Below are 21,293 nucleotides of genomic sequence, written 5' to 3'. Positions count from 1 at the left end.
CAGCAGCTAAGCAGCTCCGTGGGGCCTCTCCTGCTCTCGGTGTCTGCAAGGTTAGGTCCAGCAAAGGGCGAGCGTGGCCCGAGCCGCCCTCACTTGGCCACAGGTTTCAGACGACATCTGCAAATCATTGTGCAAAACCGAAAAGTACAAATTCACCACAGCCTGACACTCTCGAACTGAGTCTGATATTTCCTGTTTTGAAGGTTTCCTTGGTATCTTACACATCGACTGTGAAACACCAGTTGCTTTAAGTGACTTGAATTTATAGACCCTTTGATCAATTATCTTAACCGATTTCTGGGTAATTGAGAGGAGGGGATGAACCATCCGCTTATGTAATATAAGGCTTAATTTTAAAAAATCCAGTCTTTTAGCAGATGCCATAGACGAAGTCTTGTCTTTTTTTTTCTCCTTATTTAATTTGTTTTAGCAGTGGGGTCTTTTCTCTCTAATGATATTAACCACCCCCCCTCCCACCCCAGTGTTTTGCAGCTAAAGCAAACGGGAAATGTCATCAAAGGCAGACTGAAAGTAATAGTGTGCCTTATCTCAGATTCTCACTCTTTGCTAATTCACTGAATTTGTACTATTCTTAGGATTTTTTTTTTTTTTTTCCAAAATAGAATAGTGAAAGTGAAGTAGCAAAAGAAACAATCTCAGATGATGAGCTCGGTCTCCCAGCTGAAGGGCAAGTTGAAAGCAACAGAACCAGTTTTCATTAGGCTGTTGTATTTTCCTTCTTGTTAGAAATTCTGAAGTGATGGTTAGGGCTTACAAATGGTCATGGACATTAAGACATGCAATAATTGGACTTGGTTTGTCTAGAAGCCAAAGCAGCTGAGCAAACACCCACCAGGGTTCATGGTATTGTAACATTTATGTGTCATGTACTGATGAAGCTTAGCAAATATTTCAATACTAGTCCTGACATTTATCAAATGAAAATCCTCACTTGGCCTCTGCTTGAATACTTCCAATGCTAGGGTCCTTAGTATCCTGAGGCAGCCTGGTTGACTCTAGTCAGTTCTGTTTGTAGAATGCTTCTCCCCACTAAGGAGGCCAAATTTGTCTCGCTGAAGCCTAATCCATTTATTGAATTAATGAATTAACATTTACTGAGTACTCTGTCTACACCTTGATGGCTATGAGATGGTCTTTGGTTTTGTGAAGGCTCTGCCCTACTTCAATGTTACTCAACCCCCCCTTTTTTTTTATTCCCTTGAGAAGCCTTGTTAGACATTTGTTTCCTGATTGCCATCCCCTCATGAAATTTTAATATCACAGATATACTGTATATCTGATTATATACTATATGTATATTTGTGCTTTTACACAAAAAAGTAAGGATTTTCTTTTTTCTCTTCAAGAATGAATTTCTGCCCCGTGGGGGAATAGTACCCCTACTAAGAATACACTGTCTAGGGGGAACAGTAGACACATGAGCAAATAGCTAAAACCTGATATCCCTGCCAGAGCACCTTATTCTCTGTCCTCTCTTGTTCCCACACCTTGCACAGACTTCTAGAAAGACTGTGTTTTTCATTTTAAGTATTTGTTTGGCCATTTCAAGTGGATTGCATGATTGCCCCTCCCAACCTGATCCTCCCCCGCCCCACTCCCCCCAAAAAAGATATGTCCACCAGGAAACTGTGAATGTAACCTTATTTGGAAAAAAGGGTCTTTGCAGATGTAATTAAGGATTTCAGGATGAGATCATCCTGGATTAACTGGAAGGGCTTTAAATCCAATGACAAGTGTCCTTATAAGAGAAAGGCAGAAGGAGATTAGATACAGACACGGAAGAGAAGGCCATGTGAGATGGAGACAGAGAGTAGAGTGATGTGGCTGCAAGCCAAGGAATGCCAATGCCACCAGACACTGGGAGAGATTCTCCCCTCGAGCCTCTGCAGGGGGTATGGCCTGGCCAAAACCTTGGTTTCAGACTTCTGGCCTTCAGAACTGTGAGAGTAAATTTCTGTTGTTTGTAGCCACCAGTATCATAGTAATTTGTTATGACAGCCACAGGCAATGAACACCCCACCTCTCTTCCTAGACACACACCCAGCGTCTTGCTCATCTGTGTTGTCCTAGTGCACAGCCTGCTGACTGACACATAGCCGGTGCTCAGTTTACATCGCACAGTAGGAACACTGAGTGGGAAGCAACTCTAAGCTTACTGCCTCCTCTGCTAGATGGAAATACCTGAGGGCTAGAGCCATGTACTCCTTCCCTTCCTCCTACTCTCCCCAACAGTCTTCTCCTGTGTAGGCTAAAGAGTCCCCTATCTTACATTTTTATGTTTAGAAACATGCATTTTAAAAATGTAAAATGTTAAAAAAATATAGAGACACAAAACTTTATGTAAACCAGATGATTTAAAAGAGGTTCTCCTGTAACCTGCTTTTTCCTGTCGTTAAATAACATGTCATGGGCATCACTCCATGTCAATAAATGTAGCTACACATCATCATTGTAATAGCTACCTGGGTTTCCATTGTACGGCTTATTACAATTTATTTAACCAATCTCCTATTGATGAATGCTAATGTCCCTCTTAAGTAGCCATTCTGGAATAGGCATTTTGACACAGGGTACTGTAAATCTGGCCACACCAATGTAGTGGAACTGTTACTGCTTTTGACTTGAACACTACCATTTTTTTAAATGTGGCAGATGGTTTCATTAGTGTTGTGAGCTAGTTACTACTCTTTTTGGATAGCATATTGCTGTCTTCTTTTGACCCTTTGATTAACTAAAACCATTATGTCTTTTAACCTGAATAGTTATGAAGTGAAGTCCTCCTCATTTGTGTTGAGCAACTGATTATGTATACTTACAAATAATCCATGTGGGATTTTCACATATCCTTAAGCATAACTTAGGCATGGTCTTGTTTTTTCTGCTTTTAAATTGAACTCTATATCATAAACATTATTTTCCATACACTATGGATTTTTCTTTAAACTTGTAAGATTTTACATTTATCTCTGTTAATTATTAAGAAAAATGGATCTTCTCTTATTGTGTCAACTCACTGAGATAATTCTGGAACTACACTTGTGCTCCATTATTCCAAGCATTCACACCAAATAAGCAAGTACAGGCATACCTTGGAGATATTTTGGGTTCAGTTCCAGATCATCGCAATAAAGCAAATATCGCAATGAAGTGAGCCACAAGAATTTTTTGGCTTCTCAGTGCATATAAAACTTATTTTTACACTCTGCTATAGTCTATTAAGTGCGCAATAGCATTATGTCTTAAAAATAATGTGTATAACTTAATTTTAAAATATTTCATTGCTAAAAAATGCTAACCATCATCTGAGCCTTCAACAAATCATGGCAGCAACATCAAAGGTCACTGATCACAGATTACCATAACAAATATAATAATAATGAAGAAGTTTGAACTATTGTGAGAATTACCAAAATGTGACATAGAGACACGAAGTGAGCAAATGCTGTTGGAAAAATGGCGCTGATAGACTTGCTTTACACAAGTAAAGAGCTTCCATCCTTCAATCTGTAAAAAAAATGCATCTCCAAAGTGCAACAAAATGAGGTATGCCTGTATCTTATTTTTTCCTCCACGTTAGGGATTACAGTGTTGAGTAGTACCAGGTAAGAGATGAAACTTTGATTCTTACCTCAAAAGGCTTCCCTCCTGGTTGATATTAAACTCCTAATGGACATCTTGTCTTCCATTAATCTCCTCCCATACGATACTTCTATCAGATGGTACTGGGTTTTGTCTTGGCCCACTCAGGACAGGGCTTGCATCTTTTTGTCTTGCATTCCCTATATACTTAATACAGTGCCTGCCTGATGTGCAACATAAGAGGAGCCCACTGACACTTGTTGTAAATTGAATTGTCCCCAAGAATATAATGAATTCGGTGTGGTGGATCCACACAGCCTCTTAGCAATCAGCACTTTCTTTTCCACTTGTGCATTAATCATCTATTCAATAATCCATTTCTGGAATTCACAAGGGATAGATGCCAAGTTCACTGGATTATATCCACCTTTAGCCCGTTCTTGAAAGTCAGGAGCTGGGAAAGCTTTGTGCAGGAAGTGGGGCTTCGAGCTGGTGCTGATGGACAGCTTTAATTTGAGTAGAGGGAAGAGAAGGAGAGGCCATTTGGAAACCAGAGTTTCTTTGTAGTAAATGTGGTTGGAAGACAGAATTGCTCACAGACACAGAAAATAGGTTCACGTTAGTGAAATCTTGGCTAAGCAAGCACCAGGACAAGCTTGAAATAGAGACTGTGGCGTTGGAGGCAGAGAATGGCCTATTCTCCTTGGGGACACAGATGGGAGAGGGAGAGGAGGCCAGCCGGTCTCTGCTTCCTATACCACGTTCCCTCTGCAAGGTTGTTGTGGTGCTCACTTAGCCGAGATTTAACTAACCCCACCACCTTTATTCGTAAAACCTCAAATATGTAAAAAATAATATTTATTACCACCATACTTGTCACCTTTTTCATTTTTAGATGTGGCCTTAGTACCCAGCCACAATGTGGAAAAATAGGTGAGGGTGAGCAGGAAGACCAAGGTGGTACAGAAACATCTTTTGGTCATGAGCTGAGAATGGCTGAGAAAGTAACTTGGGGAATATAAACCTCATTGATTCAGACTAATTAGTACTAATACAAGTAGAAGTGCAAAGTCTGAATTACTGAATACTTAGGAAAAGAAAGGAGAGTCATGAGTGTTCAGTAATGCTAAGTAACAAATGTCTGCATCTGCAGTGTTCCTCATAACGCAGCATCGCGGGTGCTGAGTTAAAATGGTGAAATCACAACATTTTTAAGATTTCTTGAGTTTCAAACTTCTATAAAGTTGTAAGGGTCAAAAAAGAGCTGCTTATTAATATCACCCCAAGTGTCTCTGCAACCCCTCCCTCTGTCCTACCTCCTGCCAGGCCTGTGAGGCCTTGAAAGTCACAAGTTACAGGAGGAACAAGACAATATATGAGTTTGTCAGTTGTCACTTCTGAGATCCCACTGAGCTCCCTATGTTACTTGCTGCATAACAGGGTTGTTGCAACAGGAGTCAGGTGGTGCTGGAAGGAGGTAGGCTTGGTCTCAATTCACCCTTTAGAACAGGGCAGGCTCTTCATGAAGGGAGGTGCTGGGGGGTGTCCTGTTCATTGCAGAAACTCACCCAGTGGGTGAACCAGGCACACAGTTCAAGGGACAGGAAGTAGCAATATCCTGTCTTGAATTGGGCAGATGCTCAGTATGGAGCCAATGGGGAGGTGAAGGAATCGCCTACTGGGAGGGTAGATCGAGCTACTGACCAGGGGCTTGTGCAGTGGTGATACAATTTGATCCTCTGTGGAAGACAGAGCATCTCAGCATGGTGCCCCAAGCAGAAGCCCAGCCCTACAAACTGCAGAGATGGACATGGGGTAAGGTGGGGCCTCTGTTTAACTCAAGATTTAGATACAGACACCACCTTACCAGAAGGGGACACTGTAGAAATGGGTATCACAAGGTGGGTTCCCCAGGAAGCAGATTCTGGGACTCAAATAAGCATGCTGGAGGTATATTCAGGAATACTTTTGGGATCAACATTTGCGGAAGACAGAGATGGGAATCAGGATTGGAAAGAGAGAGCAGTGAGCTGAGATGCTGTCCCAGCAAAGGCCTTGGCTGATCCCATGGGGAAACTTAGAAGAACTCCTCAGCATTGTCCTGAGGTGGAGAGAGAGATCCAAGGGGGTCAGGCCTTGATACTCCCACACTGATCAGTCACTGGGTGCCATCTGCCACTGGAAGGAGGTGCGGCTTTGGGCCAGAGACTTTTCAACAGAAGTGATTCTCAAAAATGGCTAACAGCTGAGGGCCATCTTCTGGCTGCACTCACAGCAGCTGGGGGAATAAGTCCTTCCTTCCTGAAGGGGGATCTGGGGAGCACATCACAACATCCACCTCAGTAAGTTCCAGCCTGGGGGACAAGAGTGCCCAAAGATGATGAATGATAGAATGGGACTATTAGCACTTTAATCAACGTGAAAGGGAAGACACAGCATTATATTAAATCTCACTGGATTGACCCTGATGGGAGGGGAGGCCAGTGTGAGGGAGTGGGTTATGAGAGAACGGGAGGAACTTTCCATTACTATGTGCATACTTCCTCTCTCTGGACCCAGTTGCTCTGGACCCTGGGGTGGGATGGGGAAGATGGGAGGGCAGTGGTGCCCGAGTTTACATTAGTTAAGCGATCAGCGATCCCAGCTATGAGAAGCTGAGGAAGAGAGAGATGGGGAAACAAAAGCACCTCTGTGGATATTGTGAGACACTTCCTCCTGTTCATTCTAGCAAATCTTGTACATCATGACCCTGTGGTTTATAATGCCATAAAAATGTTCAAACGGTCAAATCTAGTCACCATGTGCAAACATACAATTTTAATTTTAAGAAGTATTTGTTGAGGCATTGATGCAATTTTGTTCCTTAGGCCTAAATTAATATTCTTTTATTATGAGATTTCCATTGTGTTGTTCCAGCCATTTTGTGCTTCAAGACCAGAACAGGAGATTTTTTACTAATTTATTTTTAGAGAGACTTGTCCCCTCTCTACACAGCTCAAAGTAGTCTTTGATTTAATACCACTTGGAAGGCAGGAAGGAGGGAAAAATTGTTTAGATTGAGTCCAAGAATAGAAAATTCTTATACCAAAAAAAATTTCCCCTTAAAAAAAAATAAAGTGAGTAAGCAGTGGGGAACTTGTATTAGAGCATGTTTCAATGTCAGTATTTAATATATCACAACATTTGGCTCATCTTGGCAAATTATGAGATTTTTCTAATTCCTAAGGTATCATTAAACAGCTGTTGTTTCTTTTCTAAATAATATTAACTCTGCCCCCTCCCCAACCAGGATTGTCAGGTTTCAATATCCTGAATTTTCAATGCAATGGTGTCAAATTTCACTTGGGAATCCTTTCAGAGATTGTGGATGTCCACATCTCATATTAGGGGTGTGACTCCACAAGAAATGGTCAGGAGTCTCCTGTTCGTGAAAAGACTCAGCTGTAGCGGCATCTGGACAACACACTTTCAAAATGGGGTTATTTCATAATTGCATCGACTCTGTCCAAGAAAAGAGAACACACTCAAATTCCCTGTAATTCAAACCATTTGTTAGTGGAGCTCTCTGTCCTGAGCTTGAGAGGACTAGTATCCTTGGGAGATTGTTGTGTTCCAAACTGTCCACGTCCACCTAGTTTGAAAATCTCATTCTGGACTTGGTGCTCTGACCAGCAAAGTTGTAGGAAGAGATGCTTTCCAGTTGAGAAGGATGAGATGCTGCCCTGGGTTGGGCACAGGCTGTGTCCATGTGCTGAGATTTGTTTGTTATTTATCCAAACACTCCCACTGGTCAGTCCAGAGGTTTGGTGCTCCTAGGATCCCCAGGTACATGTGGTTTCTTACTACATGGGCAGAAGCTGGCTGTGGCAGGAGACAGCATGGCAGGGAGAAAAACGAAGCTTGGGGGCCCAAAGAAAACGAGGTCTGCATCTTGTTGCTGGCACATTTTTAGCCTTAAACAAGTCATTTAACTTCTCTGCACATCAGCTTCCTTGTTTATAGAATCTCACACACACACACTCACTCACCTCACATGGTGGTGGTAAGAACTAGAGATAACATATCTGAGATGCTTAGCACACTACCTGGCCCACAGTAGACATCCAATGCCTTGGAAGTTATTATAATTGTTAGCTATTACTAAATAAAGTCTATGAAAAGGGTCTTTCTGTATAATCTAAATCCCCGCTGTGCTCGTCTGATGCCCAATCTGGCAGCAAAAAAGGTCTTGCTGATAGCATCCATCTTTCCATTCACAAGTCACCTGAAATATATGGCCTTCTTCCTAATGGGATCCCAAAGGTCTGCTTGGTTTCCTGGCAATGAGTCAGCAATTCAAGCTGGTCCAGGTACAGAACAAAGCTGTGCCAACAGCCACATTCCATGCACAGAACACTCCCCGACTGGGCTATACACACGGCGGCCATGTGTGCCAGCCTCTTGGGCCTGGCTCACCAGGCAGCTGCACAAATTGCTTCGAACATGAGGTTATTTATGGCATAACCAACCCTGCCTTTGGCCTAGCTCTTGTTCTTATTGCTTAAATGACAGTATTAGTGCTGGGGTAAGACACGCAATGTAGGAAACCGAATTCCACAAACGTTGCCAGGTGCAGACTTACCAGCTCCGACTGCGCTGGACCTTGGTTTACTGTTGGCTCTGGGGCTTCACTTCCCTAAGTTGAAGACAATACACCGCTCATCAGCAATAGAGAGGCAGAGAGCAACAGTCTGATTTTTCTCTAATTTTGCAGTTTTGAGCATTCTCAGCAGGGTAGTCTGACAGTGGTTATAACCTTGGAAGTAAAGTTAAAAGAAAATATAAGTAAAGGAGTACCTAGGACCATTTCCAGTTTTTGCCTCTCACTTCGTCCTCCATCTGAAGAAGCTTAGATAGATGCAATGGTCTTTTATTCTCAGTGTTCCCTAATTTTCAAGTCAAATTAGCAACATATTGGAACCACACTTAAAATGTAATGGGTTTTACAGATTTTTCTGATCCAAATTTCCTCCATCCCTAGTCAATCCAGGGTCCTTTGGTGGTGGGAAAAGGGAAAGAGGCGTGTAAGCCTTGGCATTGATTTTAGGAGAAAGGGCCAATAGGAGAAGTGTGAACTTTTATAATTTTGCTTCTGCTCCAAGTCCTTATGCCCTATGGACCAACCAAGAAAGTAGGCCCATAATTGGCCTGGTGGGACTGAAACCAAATATTTTTCTAAAGCCCTGTCAGTGTGAATGGTCATCTGTTTCATCAGGGACCTTCGCTTCAGCAATGGAGGGGTGCCAGGAGATGATGTACAACTTGGGACTGTGACCAAGTCCCTTTTTACTTTGATACCTACATTTGTACCTTATTCAATAGTGCATTCAATCAAAGGAATATTGTTCAAATATTTATGCATATTCTACTATGTGACACACACTGTGCCAAACACTGGAGAAACAGCTGTGGATTTTGTTTCCTGTGTTGCAGCTCTGGGGAAAGGGTGCCGTCATGCCCACCAAAAAATCGTCAAGTCTTATTTTATTCACAGGTGAATTACTTGATGAAATTATCGCTGTTGGTTCTATTCAAGGTCTTTTAAATCATATACTGGGTGTTATACAGAGACAATTAGAAGGAAAAGTTAACACCTTGAATTTCCCTTATGGATACAGGCATTCAGCCATCACTGGTGGGATGCAAGACAAAGTGCTGACTTACGTTCTTCGGAGTCACAAAGGTTAACCTAAGAAGTGTACTTATACCTAAGGAAATATATCTATAACCATGTTCATATCCATATATAATGTCAATATCTACATTTTTTTAAGGATAGTTCACTGTCTTCTTATCTGACACGCTCCAAAGTGTTAAATCCCATGAAATCTCTGAGATGGAGAAGAAGGGCCACTTGTTGAGGGTAAGCTACCTGAGTAGATGTAGTGTGACTGCTTGCTGCTTAGTTCACTTTGCTTCTCCTCATGGTTTACAGTCCTTCAGATTTCCTTTGAGAAAGCTCCCCTTCTTCATAGGTTGAATTTTAACTCCCTCAAAGTGTCATGGGAGTGTCCTAAATGAACTACTTAGTATTTATAACTTAGATGATTGATTTCTTGAATATGTGTAAGCACGTCTGACTGTCCTTTGTGATTGGATTACTGCATTCTGTTGATTCTTATTTCGTGCTTGGCTTTAGTTCTTTATAATTATGTAAGTTTAAAAAGCTAAAGTTCTAAACTGTTCTTAGAAACAATGAACAGTACATATATGTAAATTTTAAAAAATAAGTGCAGTATATTGTATACAGGTATTTACATGCAATATATTGTATATGTGCAGTCAAATCATAAAATTCTACTTAATAAAACTAAAAAAATAAAAAAAAACATAATCTTCAGGAAAACACTAGAGGTATATTATTAGTGACAGAAACGCTAAGGTAACTGACTAAATTATGTACATATGTTCCAAGAACAATTATTTTGTCTTTGTTGGTTTTAATATTCAGATAATCAATATAAATAAATTTTAAATTTAATATGCAATATTATCTTAGATTTTTATAAACATGTAAAATAACACTATGTATATATAATAAAACCAATCTGTTGGTGAATGTTTTTCAGAAAAAAAAAAATGTCATGGGAGTGTCCTAATTGGCCTAAGCCAATGACTATATCTGTTTTCTCTGGCTACAGTATTGCTTCAGGGAAAGATCATTAATCCAATAATACCCACTGAAATGAGAGAAAACCTTTGCTAGTATTTCTGGAAAACAGAGAATCCTTTCTTTCCTCCATGGAATCTACTAGGTTGCATGTTATAGTGTATCAGAATGGAGACAGACATATATTTTGTCATCCCAGGGAGAGCCCCCAGCTTCAGGGGTGATGCAGGGAGAAGAGGATGCTGTGGAGACCTTGAGGATAAAGCCAAACCACAAAAAGAAGAGCAGGGAAATGGAGAAAAGCCTAACCCTTGGTGACATTTTTTTTTTAAATAAAAGTATAGTTGGCTTACAATATTATATTAATTTCAAGTGTACAACATAGCGATTCAATTATTTTATAGATTATATGCCATTTAAAGTTATTAGAAAACAGTAGATTTCCTGTACAATATGTCCTTCTTGCTTATTTATTTTATACATAGTAGTGTGTATCTTTTAATCCTCTACCCATATCTTGTCCCTCTCCCCACTGGTAACCACTAGTTTGTTCTCTATAGCTGTGAGCCTCTTTCTGTTTTGTTACATTCATTTGCTTTATTTTTCATATTCCACACATAAGTGATAACATAGAGTATTTGTCTTTCTCTGACTTATTTCACTAAGTGACACCCTCTGGGTCTATCTACGTTGTTGCAAATGGCAAAATTTCATTCTTTTTTTTAGCTGAGTAATATTTTAGTGTGTGTATGTATGTGTATGTGTGTGTATATGTATGTATATGTGTGTGTGTCTATGTATGTTTGTGTGTGTGTGTGTGTGTGTGTGTATAAAACACATCTTCTTTATCCATTTATTGATGGATGCTTAGGTTACTTCCATATCTTGGCTATTGTAAACAATGCTGCTATGAACAATGGGGTGCATGTATCCTGTTGAATTAGTGTTTTCTTTCTCTTTGGATATGTACCCAGCAGTGGAATTGCTGGATCATACGGTAGTTCTATTTTTAGTTTTTTTGAGAAACTTCTATGATGTTTTTCAAAGAGTGGGTGCATGAATTTTCAATTCCACCAGCAGTGTACTAGGGTTCCCTTTTCTCCACATCCTTGCCAACATTTGTTATTTGTGTTCTTTTGATGATAACCATTTTGACAGGTGTGAGGTGATATCTCATTGTGGTTTTGATTTGCATTTCTTTGATGATTAGCGATACTGAGTACTTTTTTCATGTGCCTATTGGCCATTGATACTGTTTGAGCTTCTAGATTCAGCCTTATGCAAAGTTAGGTTTAAGTCTGGACTTCCCAATCATGTGAGTCAATACATTCCCTTTTTTTGTTTGAGTCAGTTTGAACTGGACTTTGTGTCAGATATGACACATGGACACACATATGACATAGAGTCCCAACAGGTACCATGGATTTTGTACTCTTCCTCAATTTTCATTAGACACCTTTATATAATGATCAAAGTAAATGCCACCCAAAGGCATTTATAAATGCAATTCAAAGGTACATTATTCATATCTCTGTGCCTACAAATTAAAATCTAACTGTGATAAGTGGTTGAGGTGGCAGGGTGAAGTGGGAACTGAACCCATGCATGAGTGCAAAAAGCATCTGAGACTTTTTGGGGTAACATGATTTTCTGGGGTAACATGATTTTCTGGAATAGCTCACTCTCCTGAATATTTTCATAAAACATACCTCCTAGGAAAATATCCTAGGACTACACAGTTACTACTACTAGGTTTCCCAATGTGCTCCGTGCTCTTTTCCACTCATAGGAATGAGTTCCCATTCAGGACACACATCCAGTGGTTGCAGGTCCACACTGCTGGGCTGCATGAAGGAGGAAGAAAGATGTTTGTGAAGGAGCCAGGAAGAAGACAGGTTGCCCGTGCCAAGAATGGAGTGTCTTTTATGTTCTTTGATAACTTTGAGATTTCCCCTTCCTACCTTTCTCCTCATCTATTAATGAGCATGAACTACATCCTGGCCTTTAATCATTGATATCATTTCATATACACTTTTTCATTATCCTCATCTCTCTTTTGCTCCTAAGAACATCTGTTTCCCAGACCCACTCTTTAGAACTGAGTGTATACATGGCAGCTTTCCCTATCTCTGAGCCACGGAGCTAAATTTCCTATGCACCTTCAAGCATTAAATTGAAAATTAAGCTAAATGTACCATATTTTGTTATAATTACAGCTTAGAAAAAAAAATCCTTGTTAATTAGGTATCCAAGAAAGTTATGTGGTCCATATGCTATGTAGGAATTTATAGTCCACAGTAATAAAGTTTGGTAATAAAGGGATAGTGATGAGTGAAAGGGACAAATGTAAATTAACATTCCCCCAGATAAATCAAACAGTTTAGAAAACTGGGTCATTCATGGCAACCACATGCAACTAGTTATAATTGCCAGTTTCCAAGTGTCTGATTTTAGTTTCCTTAAAAAATTTTTTTTAAAAACAAATAGACATGATTTGAAGCTTAATATTCTGGTATCATTTGACAGTCACAGAGCAGCTGAGACTGCCACATTACAATCAGAAATTATTCTAATTATTCTTCTTGGAGTTTTTGGCATTGGCCTGGATAATGTTAGGAATTAGTGAGTTTTACCCAGACAAGGTCCCTTCCTTTGAGGAATTTATCCTTTACAACTATCTGCACTGTCCTGAACTGCATTGGGAACAGTCTTTCTTCGTTGACCCAGAAGAGTCCCTTGCTTAATGATGATGATTGACATCATGCTTCAAGCATGTTCTCTGGGCAAGGTCCTGCACTGAGCTCTTTATATGAATTAATTCTTTCCATTCTTACAGTCTTTAGAGGCAGTATATTACCTAAGATTTTTTGTTTCAGGTGTAAGTGTGAAAATGCCAACTAGGGATGACTTCTTAAGTGATAAAGAAATGAATTGTCTCTAGGAATAAGAAGGTCTAAAGGTAGGGCAGCTTCAGGATTGGTAAATTTATCATTTGACACCATTAAGAATCTGGATTCTTTCCGTCTTTTTGCTCAAATGTTTGCAGTGTGAGACTTTGTCTTTGGCTTCCTTCAGGGTCTTGAGATGACTGCCGCGATTTCAGGGGTTGCATTCTTCATGTCAACCCTCAGCGGAGGCAGAGGGGACTCATTTTTCCTTGCATCTCATTTTATTTAGAGGCAACTTCCACCTTTTGCAGAAGACTCTCATAGTAGGCAGGGAAATAGATGTTGAGTAGGCAGACGATCACATCTACTGTAGGCAAATCCCATCATTACCCCCATTTTACAGATGAGGAATTTAAAACTGAGAAAGGTTAAGTAGTGTACCCAGCATCTCTCTGCTGATAAGTGGTGAAGCTGGGGTTGAACTGAGGCAGTTTGACTTTACAGCACATGTTCTTGCCTACTGCACTAAACTGCTTGGCCATGGTAAATACCTTCCTAACTCTGAACAGGGACTTGGAGTCAGCTTAAGTGAAAGAAATAGATAAAAACTTCATTTTTTCTCATCGTTATTCTTTCCCTTAAAAGTGCCTCTCTCTCTCCCCAGAGGCCAGTCCTGGATCCCACATGCTGATAGGGAAGTACAGGATTCTAGGAGAGTCTATGGGAGGGGCAATGAACTTGCCATTGGAATGAGGGTAGCTTCCCAGAAGAAATGAGTTACATTACTTCTAATGAGATCCAAAGAACAAGGAAGGGGATGTAATGTAAAGTATGGTGACTATAGTTAATAATACTATATTGTATCTTTAAAAGTTGCTAAGGGAATAGATCTTAAATGTTCTAATCAGATGAAAAAAATTATACCTGTATGTAGTGATGAATATTAAGTAGATTTACTGTGGTGATCATTTCAGAATATATACATATATTGAATCATTATGTTGTATGCTGGAAACTAATCTAATTTTTATGTTAATTATAACTTTAAAAAAAATGAAAAATTAGCCAGGTGGATTGTGTGTGTGTGTGCGCATGTCTCTAGGATAAAGTATGTCAGGTAAAGAGAGAAGCAAACCAAAACAGGAGAATGGGGTGCAACTGGAACACTTAAAATAGTTCAGAATAACCTGTGTCAAACACAAAGGGTGGTATAGTCAAGAGATAAGGCTCTAGAAGTAAAAAGTAAAAAGAATTAAACACATTATTAAGCACATTAAGGAATCTGAACTATATTCTGAGATCAGCGGCAAGTGATTAAAAAGTTTTAGCAGAAGGACTTGATCAGAATAAAATTTTAGCAAGAGCTCTCTGACTGCAGGGTGGAGAGTGGACTCCTGTAGTATTAAGGCTGTTTTTACAAGTCCAAATTAAGTGCGGGAGGAAGGCCACTATCTGGCTAATTCAAGTGCTCCCCTTGTGCGTTACCTGGGCCCTCCCTGTGGCTGACCTTGTTGGTCGACTCATCAGCCATTCCCAATTCCTTTCTCCTTTCTCCACATCCCACTTCAGAGACTGAAAAATCCAGACACTTGGGCTTTCCCAGCCATTCATCTAGGGGTGATCTTGTGACCCAGTTTGACTATAGGCTTCTGGAAGAGTTTAACTTCTTGCCTGGAGCCATCTTTTGACCCTGAAGAGACATGACTAAGGATAATGCCTACATGGAGAAGAAGAATGGAAGGGGCCTTGGTCCCTGATGGCATCGCAAATCCTTCAAACCAATGCGGCCAAGCTATCTTGTTCAACAAGCAATAAATGTGCCTATAATTTAAGCCAGTGTTGGTGACCTCTTCTGTTACCCACAGCAAAAAAAGCTTTCCTAGGAAAGTGGCGTGCATTAATCCATTACAGGGGATTTTCAGTTCTCTATTTTATTTTGATTGTGTATATACTTTTTGAATTCTTCAAGCAAGAGAAGGAAGTTTCTATAGTGTGCTTATTACACTGGCAGGTTAGAAGACAGCTCTGTAAAGCTTCTACTCCCTTTGGAATAAAATGTGCATGTGCAATGCAGTCCCTGCTTGGCCAGCCCAGAGAAGGCCTGGTGAATTCCTTCAGCCATGGCTCCATTTCTTGCTGCCCACACTTGGCATCATGTTGGAATGAAGTCCATTTGGCTTGTGACTGGATTTGGGGGACTAAAGGCAATAGTAGAGAGGATCATGATGATTTTTTTTTTTTAAGTACCTTGAAGTTTCAATAAGGCTTCATGGTTGGAAAAAAATATTACTTATAACATGCTTTCCCTTCAAGCAATTTATGTTAATAGAAAAGTGTCCTGAAGAAAATTAAATACAGCAGTGGGGCATGTTGTATTTTTCTCAGACACGGCACTTTTATTGGAATCCTAATGAAATGTATACCCATAAAAAATGCTTTCCCCGCCCCCTGCCCCCACAACTGAAACATGGTCGACAGTAGTCACATATATAGAATACCCAAGCCAACTCCACTGATTAATGTGTCGTCTGAGGCCTGCCATCACCTGCCAGGATAAAGCTAATCCGAATCGACTGCAAGCCACGTTTTTATGACATGGAGCTATTGAGAAGTACAGGAATAATTAACTGGAAATGTAATAGAGGAAGCTCTCTCTGAGCTCGGGCTGTCACAGAGTGTAACACCTGATATGGCTTCCCTGAGCACCAGACCCACTGCAATAACACTTTTTATGCTACTTTCTGAAGAAACTGGTGCCTCAAGTCGTCCATCAGGGCAATTCATTCTGAAGAGAGCATGACAGCTGTGGCAGGTACAAAACAGAGGTGCCTTGTTCCACTGAGTGACACTAATTATGGGTAAGGGCTTTGTAAACACGCCTCTCTGTTCGAGGGAAGTGAACAACATATAGTAAAGCACCAGCATAACCAAAATGACGTCTATAAATAAATAGAAAATAACAGCACTTTTCTAATTGAATGCAGATAGGTAAATAAATCAAGGGGCATTTAAGCCTGCTTTGGATACAATGAGTCATTTTCTACTCCTTGACAAAGTGAAAAAGGCAATTGGTTCTTGGAGTTTACCCAGATCTGGCATGCTGGAAAGAAGGCTTTCCACCTATACAGCTGCTAAAATGATAGGTGTGAGCTTGCATGGGTTTGCGTGCAAGGCTCCCTCAACTTCAAAATAAATTTTACGTTACGACATCATTTTAGACACTGGTTTGGCACTTTGACACTTAACTAGAGAAGTGATAAACATGATGATTATTTACCAGGCTAGCCCTGACCAAGTATGAGCTGAACTTGAGCACAAATAAACTCATGAGGCAATCAATAGGCTTGTGGGCATTCATTAACCTGAGAAGCTATACCTACCTATTGTAGGCTTATTTTAGGCTTCCGTTCAACTGTAAGTGAGAGAAAATCCAAAATAACTGCTTGGACAGATAGAAATTCCTTTCCATCTCATATGAAAATACAGGCAGATGGTTCAGGGCAGCTATGATGCACAGGGGGTCAGGGAGCCAGGCTCTCTCTACTGGGCTGCTTCACCACAGATGGCCCAAACCCCAGGGACATCACAGTGAGTGCTGTGTTTCAGCAACAGGATGGAGAAGACAAGGGCACACCTGCACTGTTTCTTGATTAGCTTCCTGGAAGCTGCCACATGACACTTCTCATTGGTCTGAGCTAAGTGGCGTGGCCATATCTAGCTGTAAGTGGGCTAACGATGTGTCTCCATTCCTGGAGGTAAAGAATGTTACTACCATAACGAAGTGAACATGGATACTGAGATGACTACTGGTAAGCTCTGCATATTTGTTTCTGTTGAGGAGGAAAGCTGTTTTGTAGCATGTAATAAGACAAAACCTCCTGCGGCCTGGACCATTCCCATTTTCCTCATTCTTCTTTCCCTAAATTCCTCACTAAAACCACAGAAAGAGATTTCTTGGTGCAGGCCAAGAAACAAATCCTAAATGGAAGAATATTTCTTACTCTCCAGGGAGAGGTAATGGGAAGCCTGCACTGCTGGTTCCTTCTTCCCAAATCTTACTTTGCTGATGTCTGAATCCCAAAGCACATCTTTCTTTAGCATGAGTCTAGATTCTTGTTCAGAAAGCAACTTCCTCTAGGAACGAGTTTCAATATCTATCACTTTTTTTTCCATACTTTTTTTTTTTAACTGAAGTATAGTCAGTTTACAATGTTGTGTCAATTTCTGATGTACAGCATAATGTTCAGTTATATATATACATACATATATTCCTTTTCATATTCTTTTTCATTATAGGTTACTTCTATCAGCTTTTTATACTTTAATTTGAATGGGTTTCTGAGTTTCCTATCTTTTCTTGAGAGGTCTTTTTAATTAAAAAAATTTTTTTAATTAAAAAATTTTTATTTTTTTTTAGGGTGGAGATAATTAGGTTTATTTATTTATTTGTTTGTTTTTAATGGAGGTACTGTGGATTGAACCCAGGACCTTGTGCATGCTAAGCAGGCACTCTACCAGAGTTATACCCACCCCCTGAGAGCAGAAGTCTTTGCCAGGGAAAAATGAGGTTGGGACTACCCATATAATTTACTGGAGATGAAGGGAGGTGTAGTACATTAGATATTTTTATGAATTATTTAGGATTTTGCTGTTTGCAGCCATTGGTTGAGAATTCTATTAACCTGTTTTTTTTTTAAAGGAACATTTTACCCTGATAGGGTCTTTTTTCATCTAAGTAATTAAAAAATAAAGAAGAAAACATTATCCCCAAAACTTCTTTTCCTTTCCTGCTGAGTTTTTATCTCTCTGGTTTAGAGATGTATGACTTTGTGTGCATGAGTATGTATTAGTTAGGAAATGCACTTCGAGGGCAGGGAGTGTATGCATTAGAATTATTCTGTGTATGACAAGAACTAAGTAAATACAGTATTGTGCCAGGAGTTCACTGTGGAAGCAATTGCTTGGAATAGCATTTAGTGCCACTCTATCCAAGTCAGGGCTTTCATTGAAGAATTCTTGGAAGTGGCTATAGTTCATGAAAGGAAGGAAAAATCCCTAATGTAAAAAGAGAGGGCATTTTGGGGAGTCATGAGCTGAGCAGGGTGGAGAAGCAGAATAGAAACTCACATCATCGCATTCAGTGTATGCTGATTGATAGCAGAGGAGGAGGCCATGTGGAGGAAACTCATGTTGGGTTCTACAATAAAGGAGTTGGGAGCCTCTCCTGAGCACCTACTGTATGACATGCACACTCCTAAGGGGTCTTTCATAGAGACCTCCATTTAGTCTTCACGACAAACCTGGGAAACAAGTATAGTTATCTTGTTTTACAGATGAAGAAACTAAGACCAAAAGAAATTAAAAACTGAAAGTCAAAGCTGGGGCTGGAATACACCTTGCTGACTTCACAGGCTCTAACTCACCACACTGGGTTTGACACAAGAGAGGCAGAAAAGAACGGGTAAGCTGGTTTAACCTGAGGCTCCTGCTCACACAGCCCTCACCATCTCCCACTCCCCAAATTCTCACTTTCATCAAGGTTGGCCCAGCGAGGAGACTTGTCTCCAGGACTAGACATGGCCTCTAGCAGCTGGGAAGGCCAGTGATGATGATGTACAGTAAGCAGCAGGTCACTCGTGGTTCCTGGATATCACTGCAGGTCACACGTCCTAGCAGATGGGACAGGGCCTGGGAGCTCTAGTGGTTAACCAAGGCCTCTTGTTTTCTTTTTAGGCATTGTCCTGGTTCCCAATTAGCCAGAAGTTTTGTTTTGCTTTTAAGTCATGAACATCTCAGCTGTCAAAGTCTTTCCTTACTAACATCTGCAGCCACTCTGTCTTGGGCCATGAACTCATCTGATCTCTTACTCCAGGCTGCCTCAGATTTGACCTTGTCTCGGCCATGAGACCTTCAATGAAAGGCTAAGTGGTAAAGTGGTATTTGTGAGTCAGTGTTCCCTATGAGTCAGAAATAAAACAATACCTCAGCATGTTAGAGGGAGTATGAGGCCACCCTGTGATGAAACCCAAGAGACTCTTCCCCATCATTCTTCTGGGGTACAAAGTGTCTTATGATGTATATTGAGAGTCTGTTTTTGGTGAGAGTGAGGTTAGAACCTTGGGGCAGCCAGATACATTCATTTTCCCTTTTTTCTTCCCTTACTTCCTTCTTCCTTTCTTTCCTTCTTTCACTCTTTTTGACTTTTTACTTGTTTTGAAATAATAAAACTTAACCATTCAGGGGAAATTTATATTTCTCCTTAAACATTTTGATTGAGGAACTTATTCCTAATGTTAATTCTATTATTTAACAGAACTTTGGCAGAAGGGAAAAAAATACTCGGTTGGAAGCAAACAACAAACCAGAAACCAAACGAACCAAAAACCAAACAAACCAATAAGAGATTTTTGAATGGTGGCTAGACAAATGGAACTGAGTGATGTTAGTAAGTCACAAATTTGGTGAAGCTTCATTTTCCCACAAAGGAAACATGAAGACAGGCAAACTTGTCTCACCTCCCCCACGGGAGTGTTATCAGACACTAATGAAATAATCCACATGAAAATGCTTTGCAGACTCTAATGTGTGTTAAGAACATGGCTGGCAGTTTAGGTTCTGGTTTCAGATAGGTCTGGGAGCAATCCTCAGGTGGCATGACTTGGGGAAATGACTGTATCTCAGTGGTTCTCAACTAGGGACAATTGTGTCCTGCCCTGGGGGTATTTAGCAACGTCTGAAAACACTTTTGGTTGTCACAACTGGGAGGTGGGGTGCTACAGCGTGTAGTGAGTAGAGGCCAGGGCTGCTGCTAAACATCCTAGGGTGCACAGGGCAGCTCCTCAGAACAAGGATCTGGCTCCAATGTCAATAGTGCCCACATTTTTTAAAAATCCTGCTTTATCTTTATAAACCTCAGTATTTTTTTCATCTCAAGGTAAGACAGAAATAATAGGAGAAGTACTTATTGCATAGAGTTGTCATGCAGGTTGAAGAAAGTAACACAATTAAATCACAGCTGAGTGTCTAGCATATGTTAAGTGCTCATGGAAGCTATTCTGTTCTCAGTCTCTCCCCGGAACCCCTTCTACTTGTTTGCAACCCTTAATTATCAGTTTCCTAAACTTACATTAGTAAACATTCATATAGTTGTGGCTGTCTAGTATTCTTTGCCCCTCTTCTAGAAGGAAACACCAGCTTCCTTTTTGAGAATTTCTTTTCTCCAATTATGTGAGTTCTTGGTGGGAACGTAAATTCATATAATTCTAAGGACATGAAAGGGACTGTGTTCTTCCTATCTTTGCCCCTGCAAAGCCGGGGAGAGGTCATGTGACCTGACCTTGGCCAAACAGCCTCTTCCAAGAGGCTGACTCCTGAGCTTAAGATACGATGTAAACATGCAGCAGCATGCTGGCCTTGGGGTTCCTGCTGCTACAAGTATTCTGCTCCCCACTCCACAGAGCCTCTTGGTTCCTGTCTTTTCCAGTGACTGTTCTTCAGTGGGTCTCTGGTGGACCCACTAGGGTTCCCCTAGCCTTCCAATGCATTTCCAGAATTGGTCTGTTTAAGGCAACCAAAACTCTTGGCTCATCACTTACCCATCAATGACCAAATGACTAGAACCATAGGACTGTATATATAGTGTCTGTTGGTAGAGGAGATAAGGATGGGGGCATGGGTCTGTAGCCTAGATGGTAGCAAAATAGGGAAAAGCTTCTAATTGTACTTTTCCCAGTAGCAAGTTCTAGACCTCACATTCTTTATTGAAATAAAAGCTGAATCTCCTTCCTTCAGTCAAATCCTTATCAATAAACATAAATTAGCAAAGTGTATTAACTCTGTCCTGTGGTGAACCCTTTATATTTGGCTAAAAGAATTGGGCAACAATATGACTTAAAATATTGATTTAAGCAAATTCTCAGAAGTACATGGTACAGTTATTGTAAAATACACATTTGAAGCTATCCTTTTTTCCCACTTTATCTCTTGCGTTTGCCAGACCCTATTTTGATATCTATATAGAATAGAAATTTACATTTTTGTGTCCATTTGGGGATAGTCCAGGCAAGCAATGACACTGGCTAGGGATAAGCACAAGGAAGAATAATTAACACATTCATTAACTGTTGTTTTTAGACTATTCCTCTGGACCAGAAATG

Source organism: Camelus bactrianus, chromosome 7 (assembly GCF_048773025.1).
Source record: "Camelus bactrianus isolate YW-2024 breed Bactrian camel chromosome 7, ASM4877302v1, whole genome shotgun sequence".
NCBI classification, from domain to species: Eukaryota; Metazoa; Chordata; class Mammalia; order Artiodactyla; family Camelidae; genus Camelus; species Camelus bactrianus.
This window is presented reverse-complemented; position numbering follows the sequence as displayed.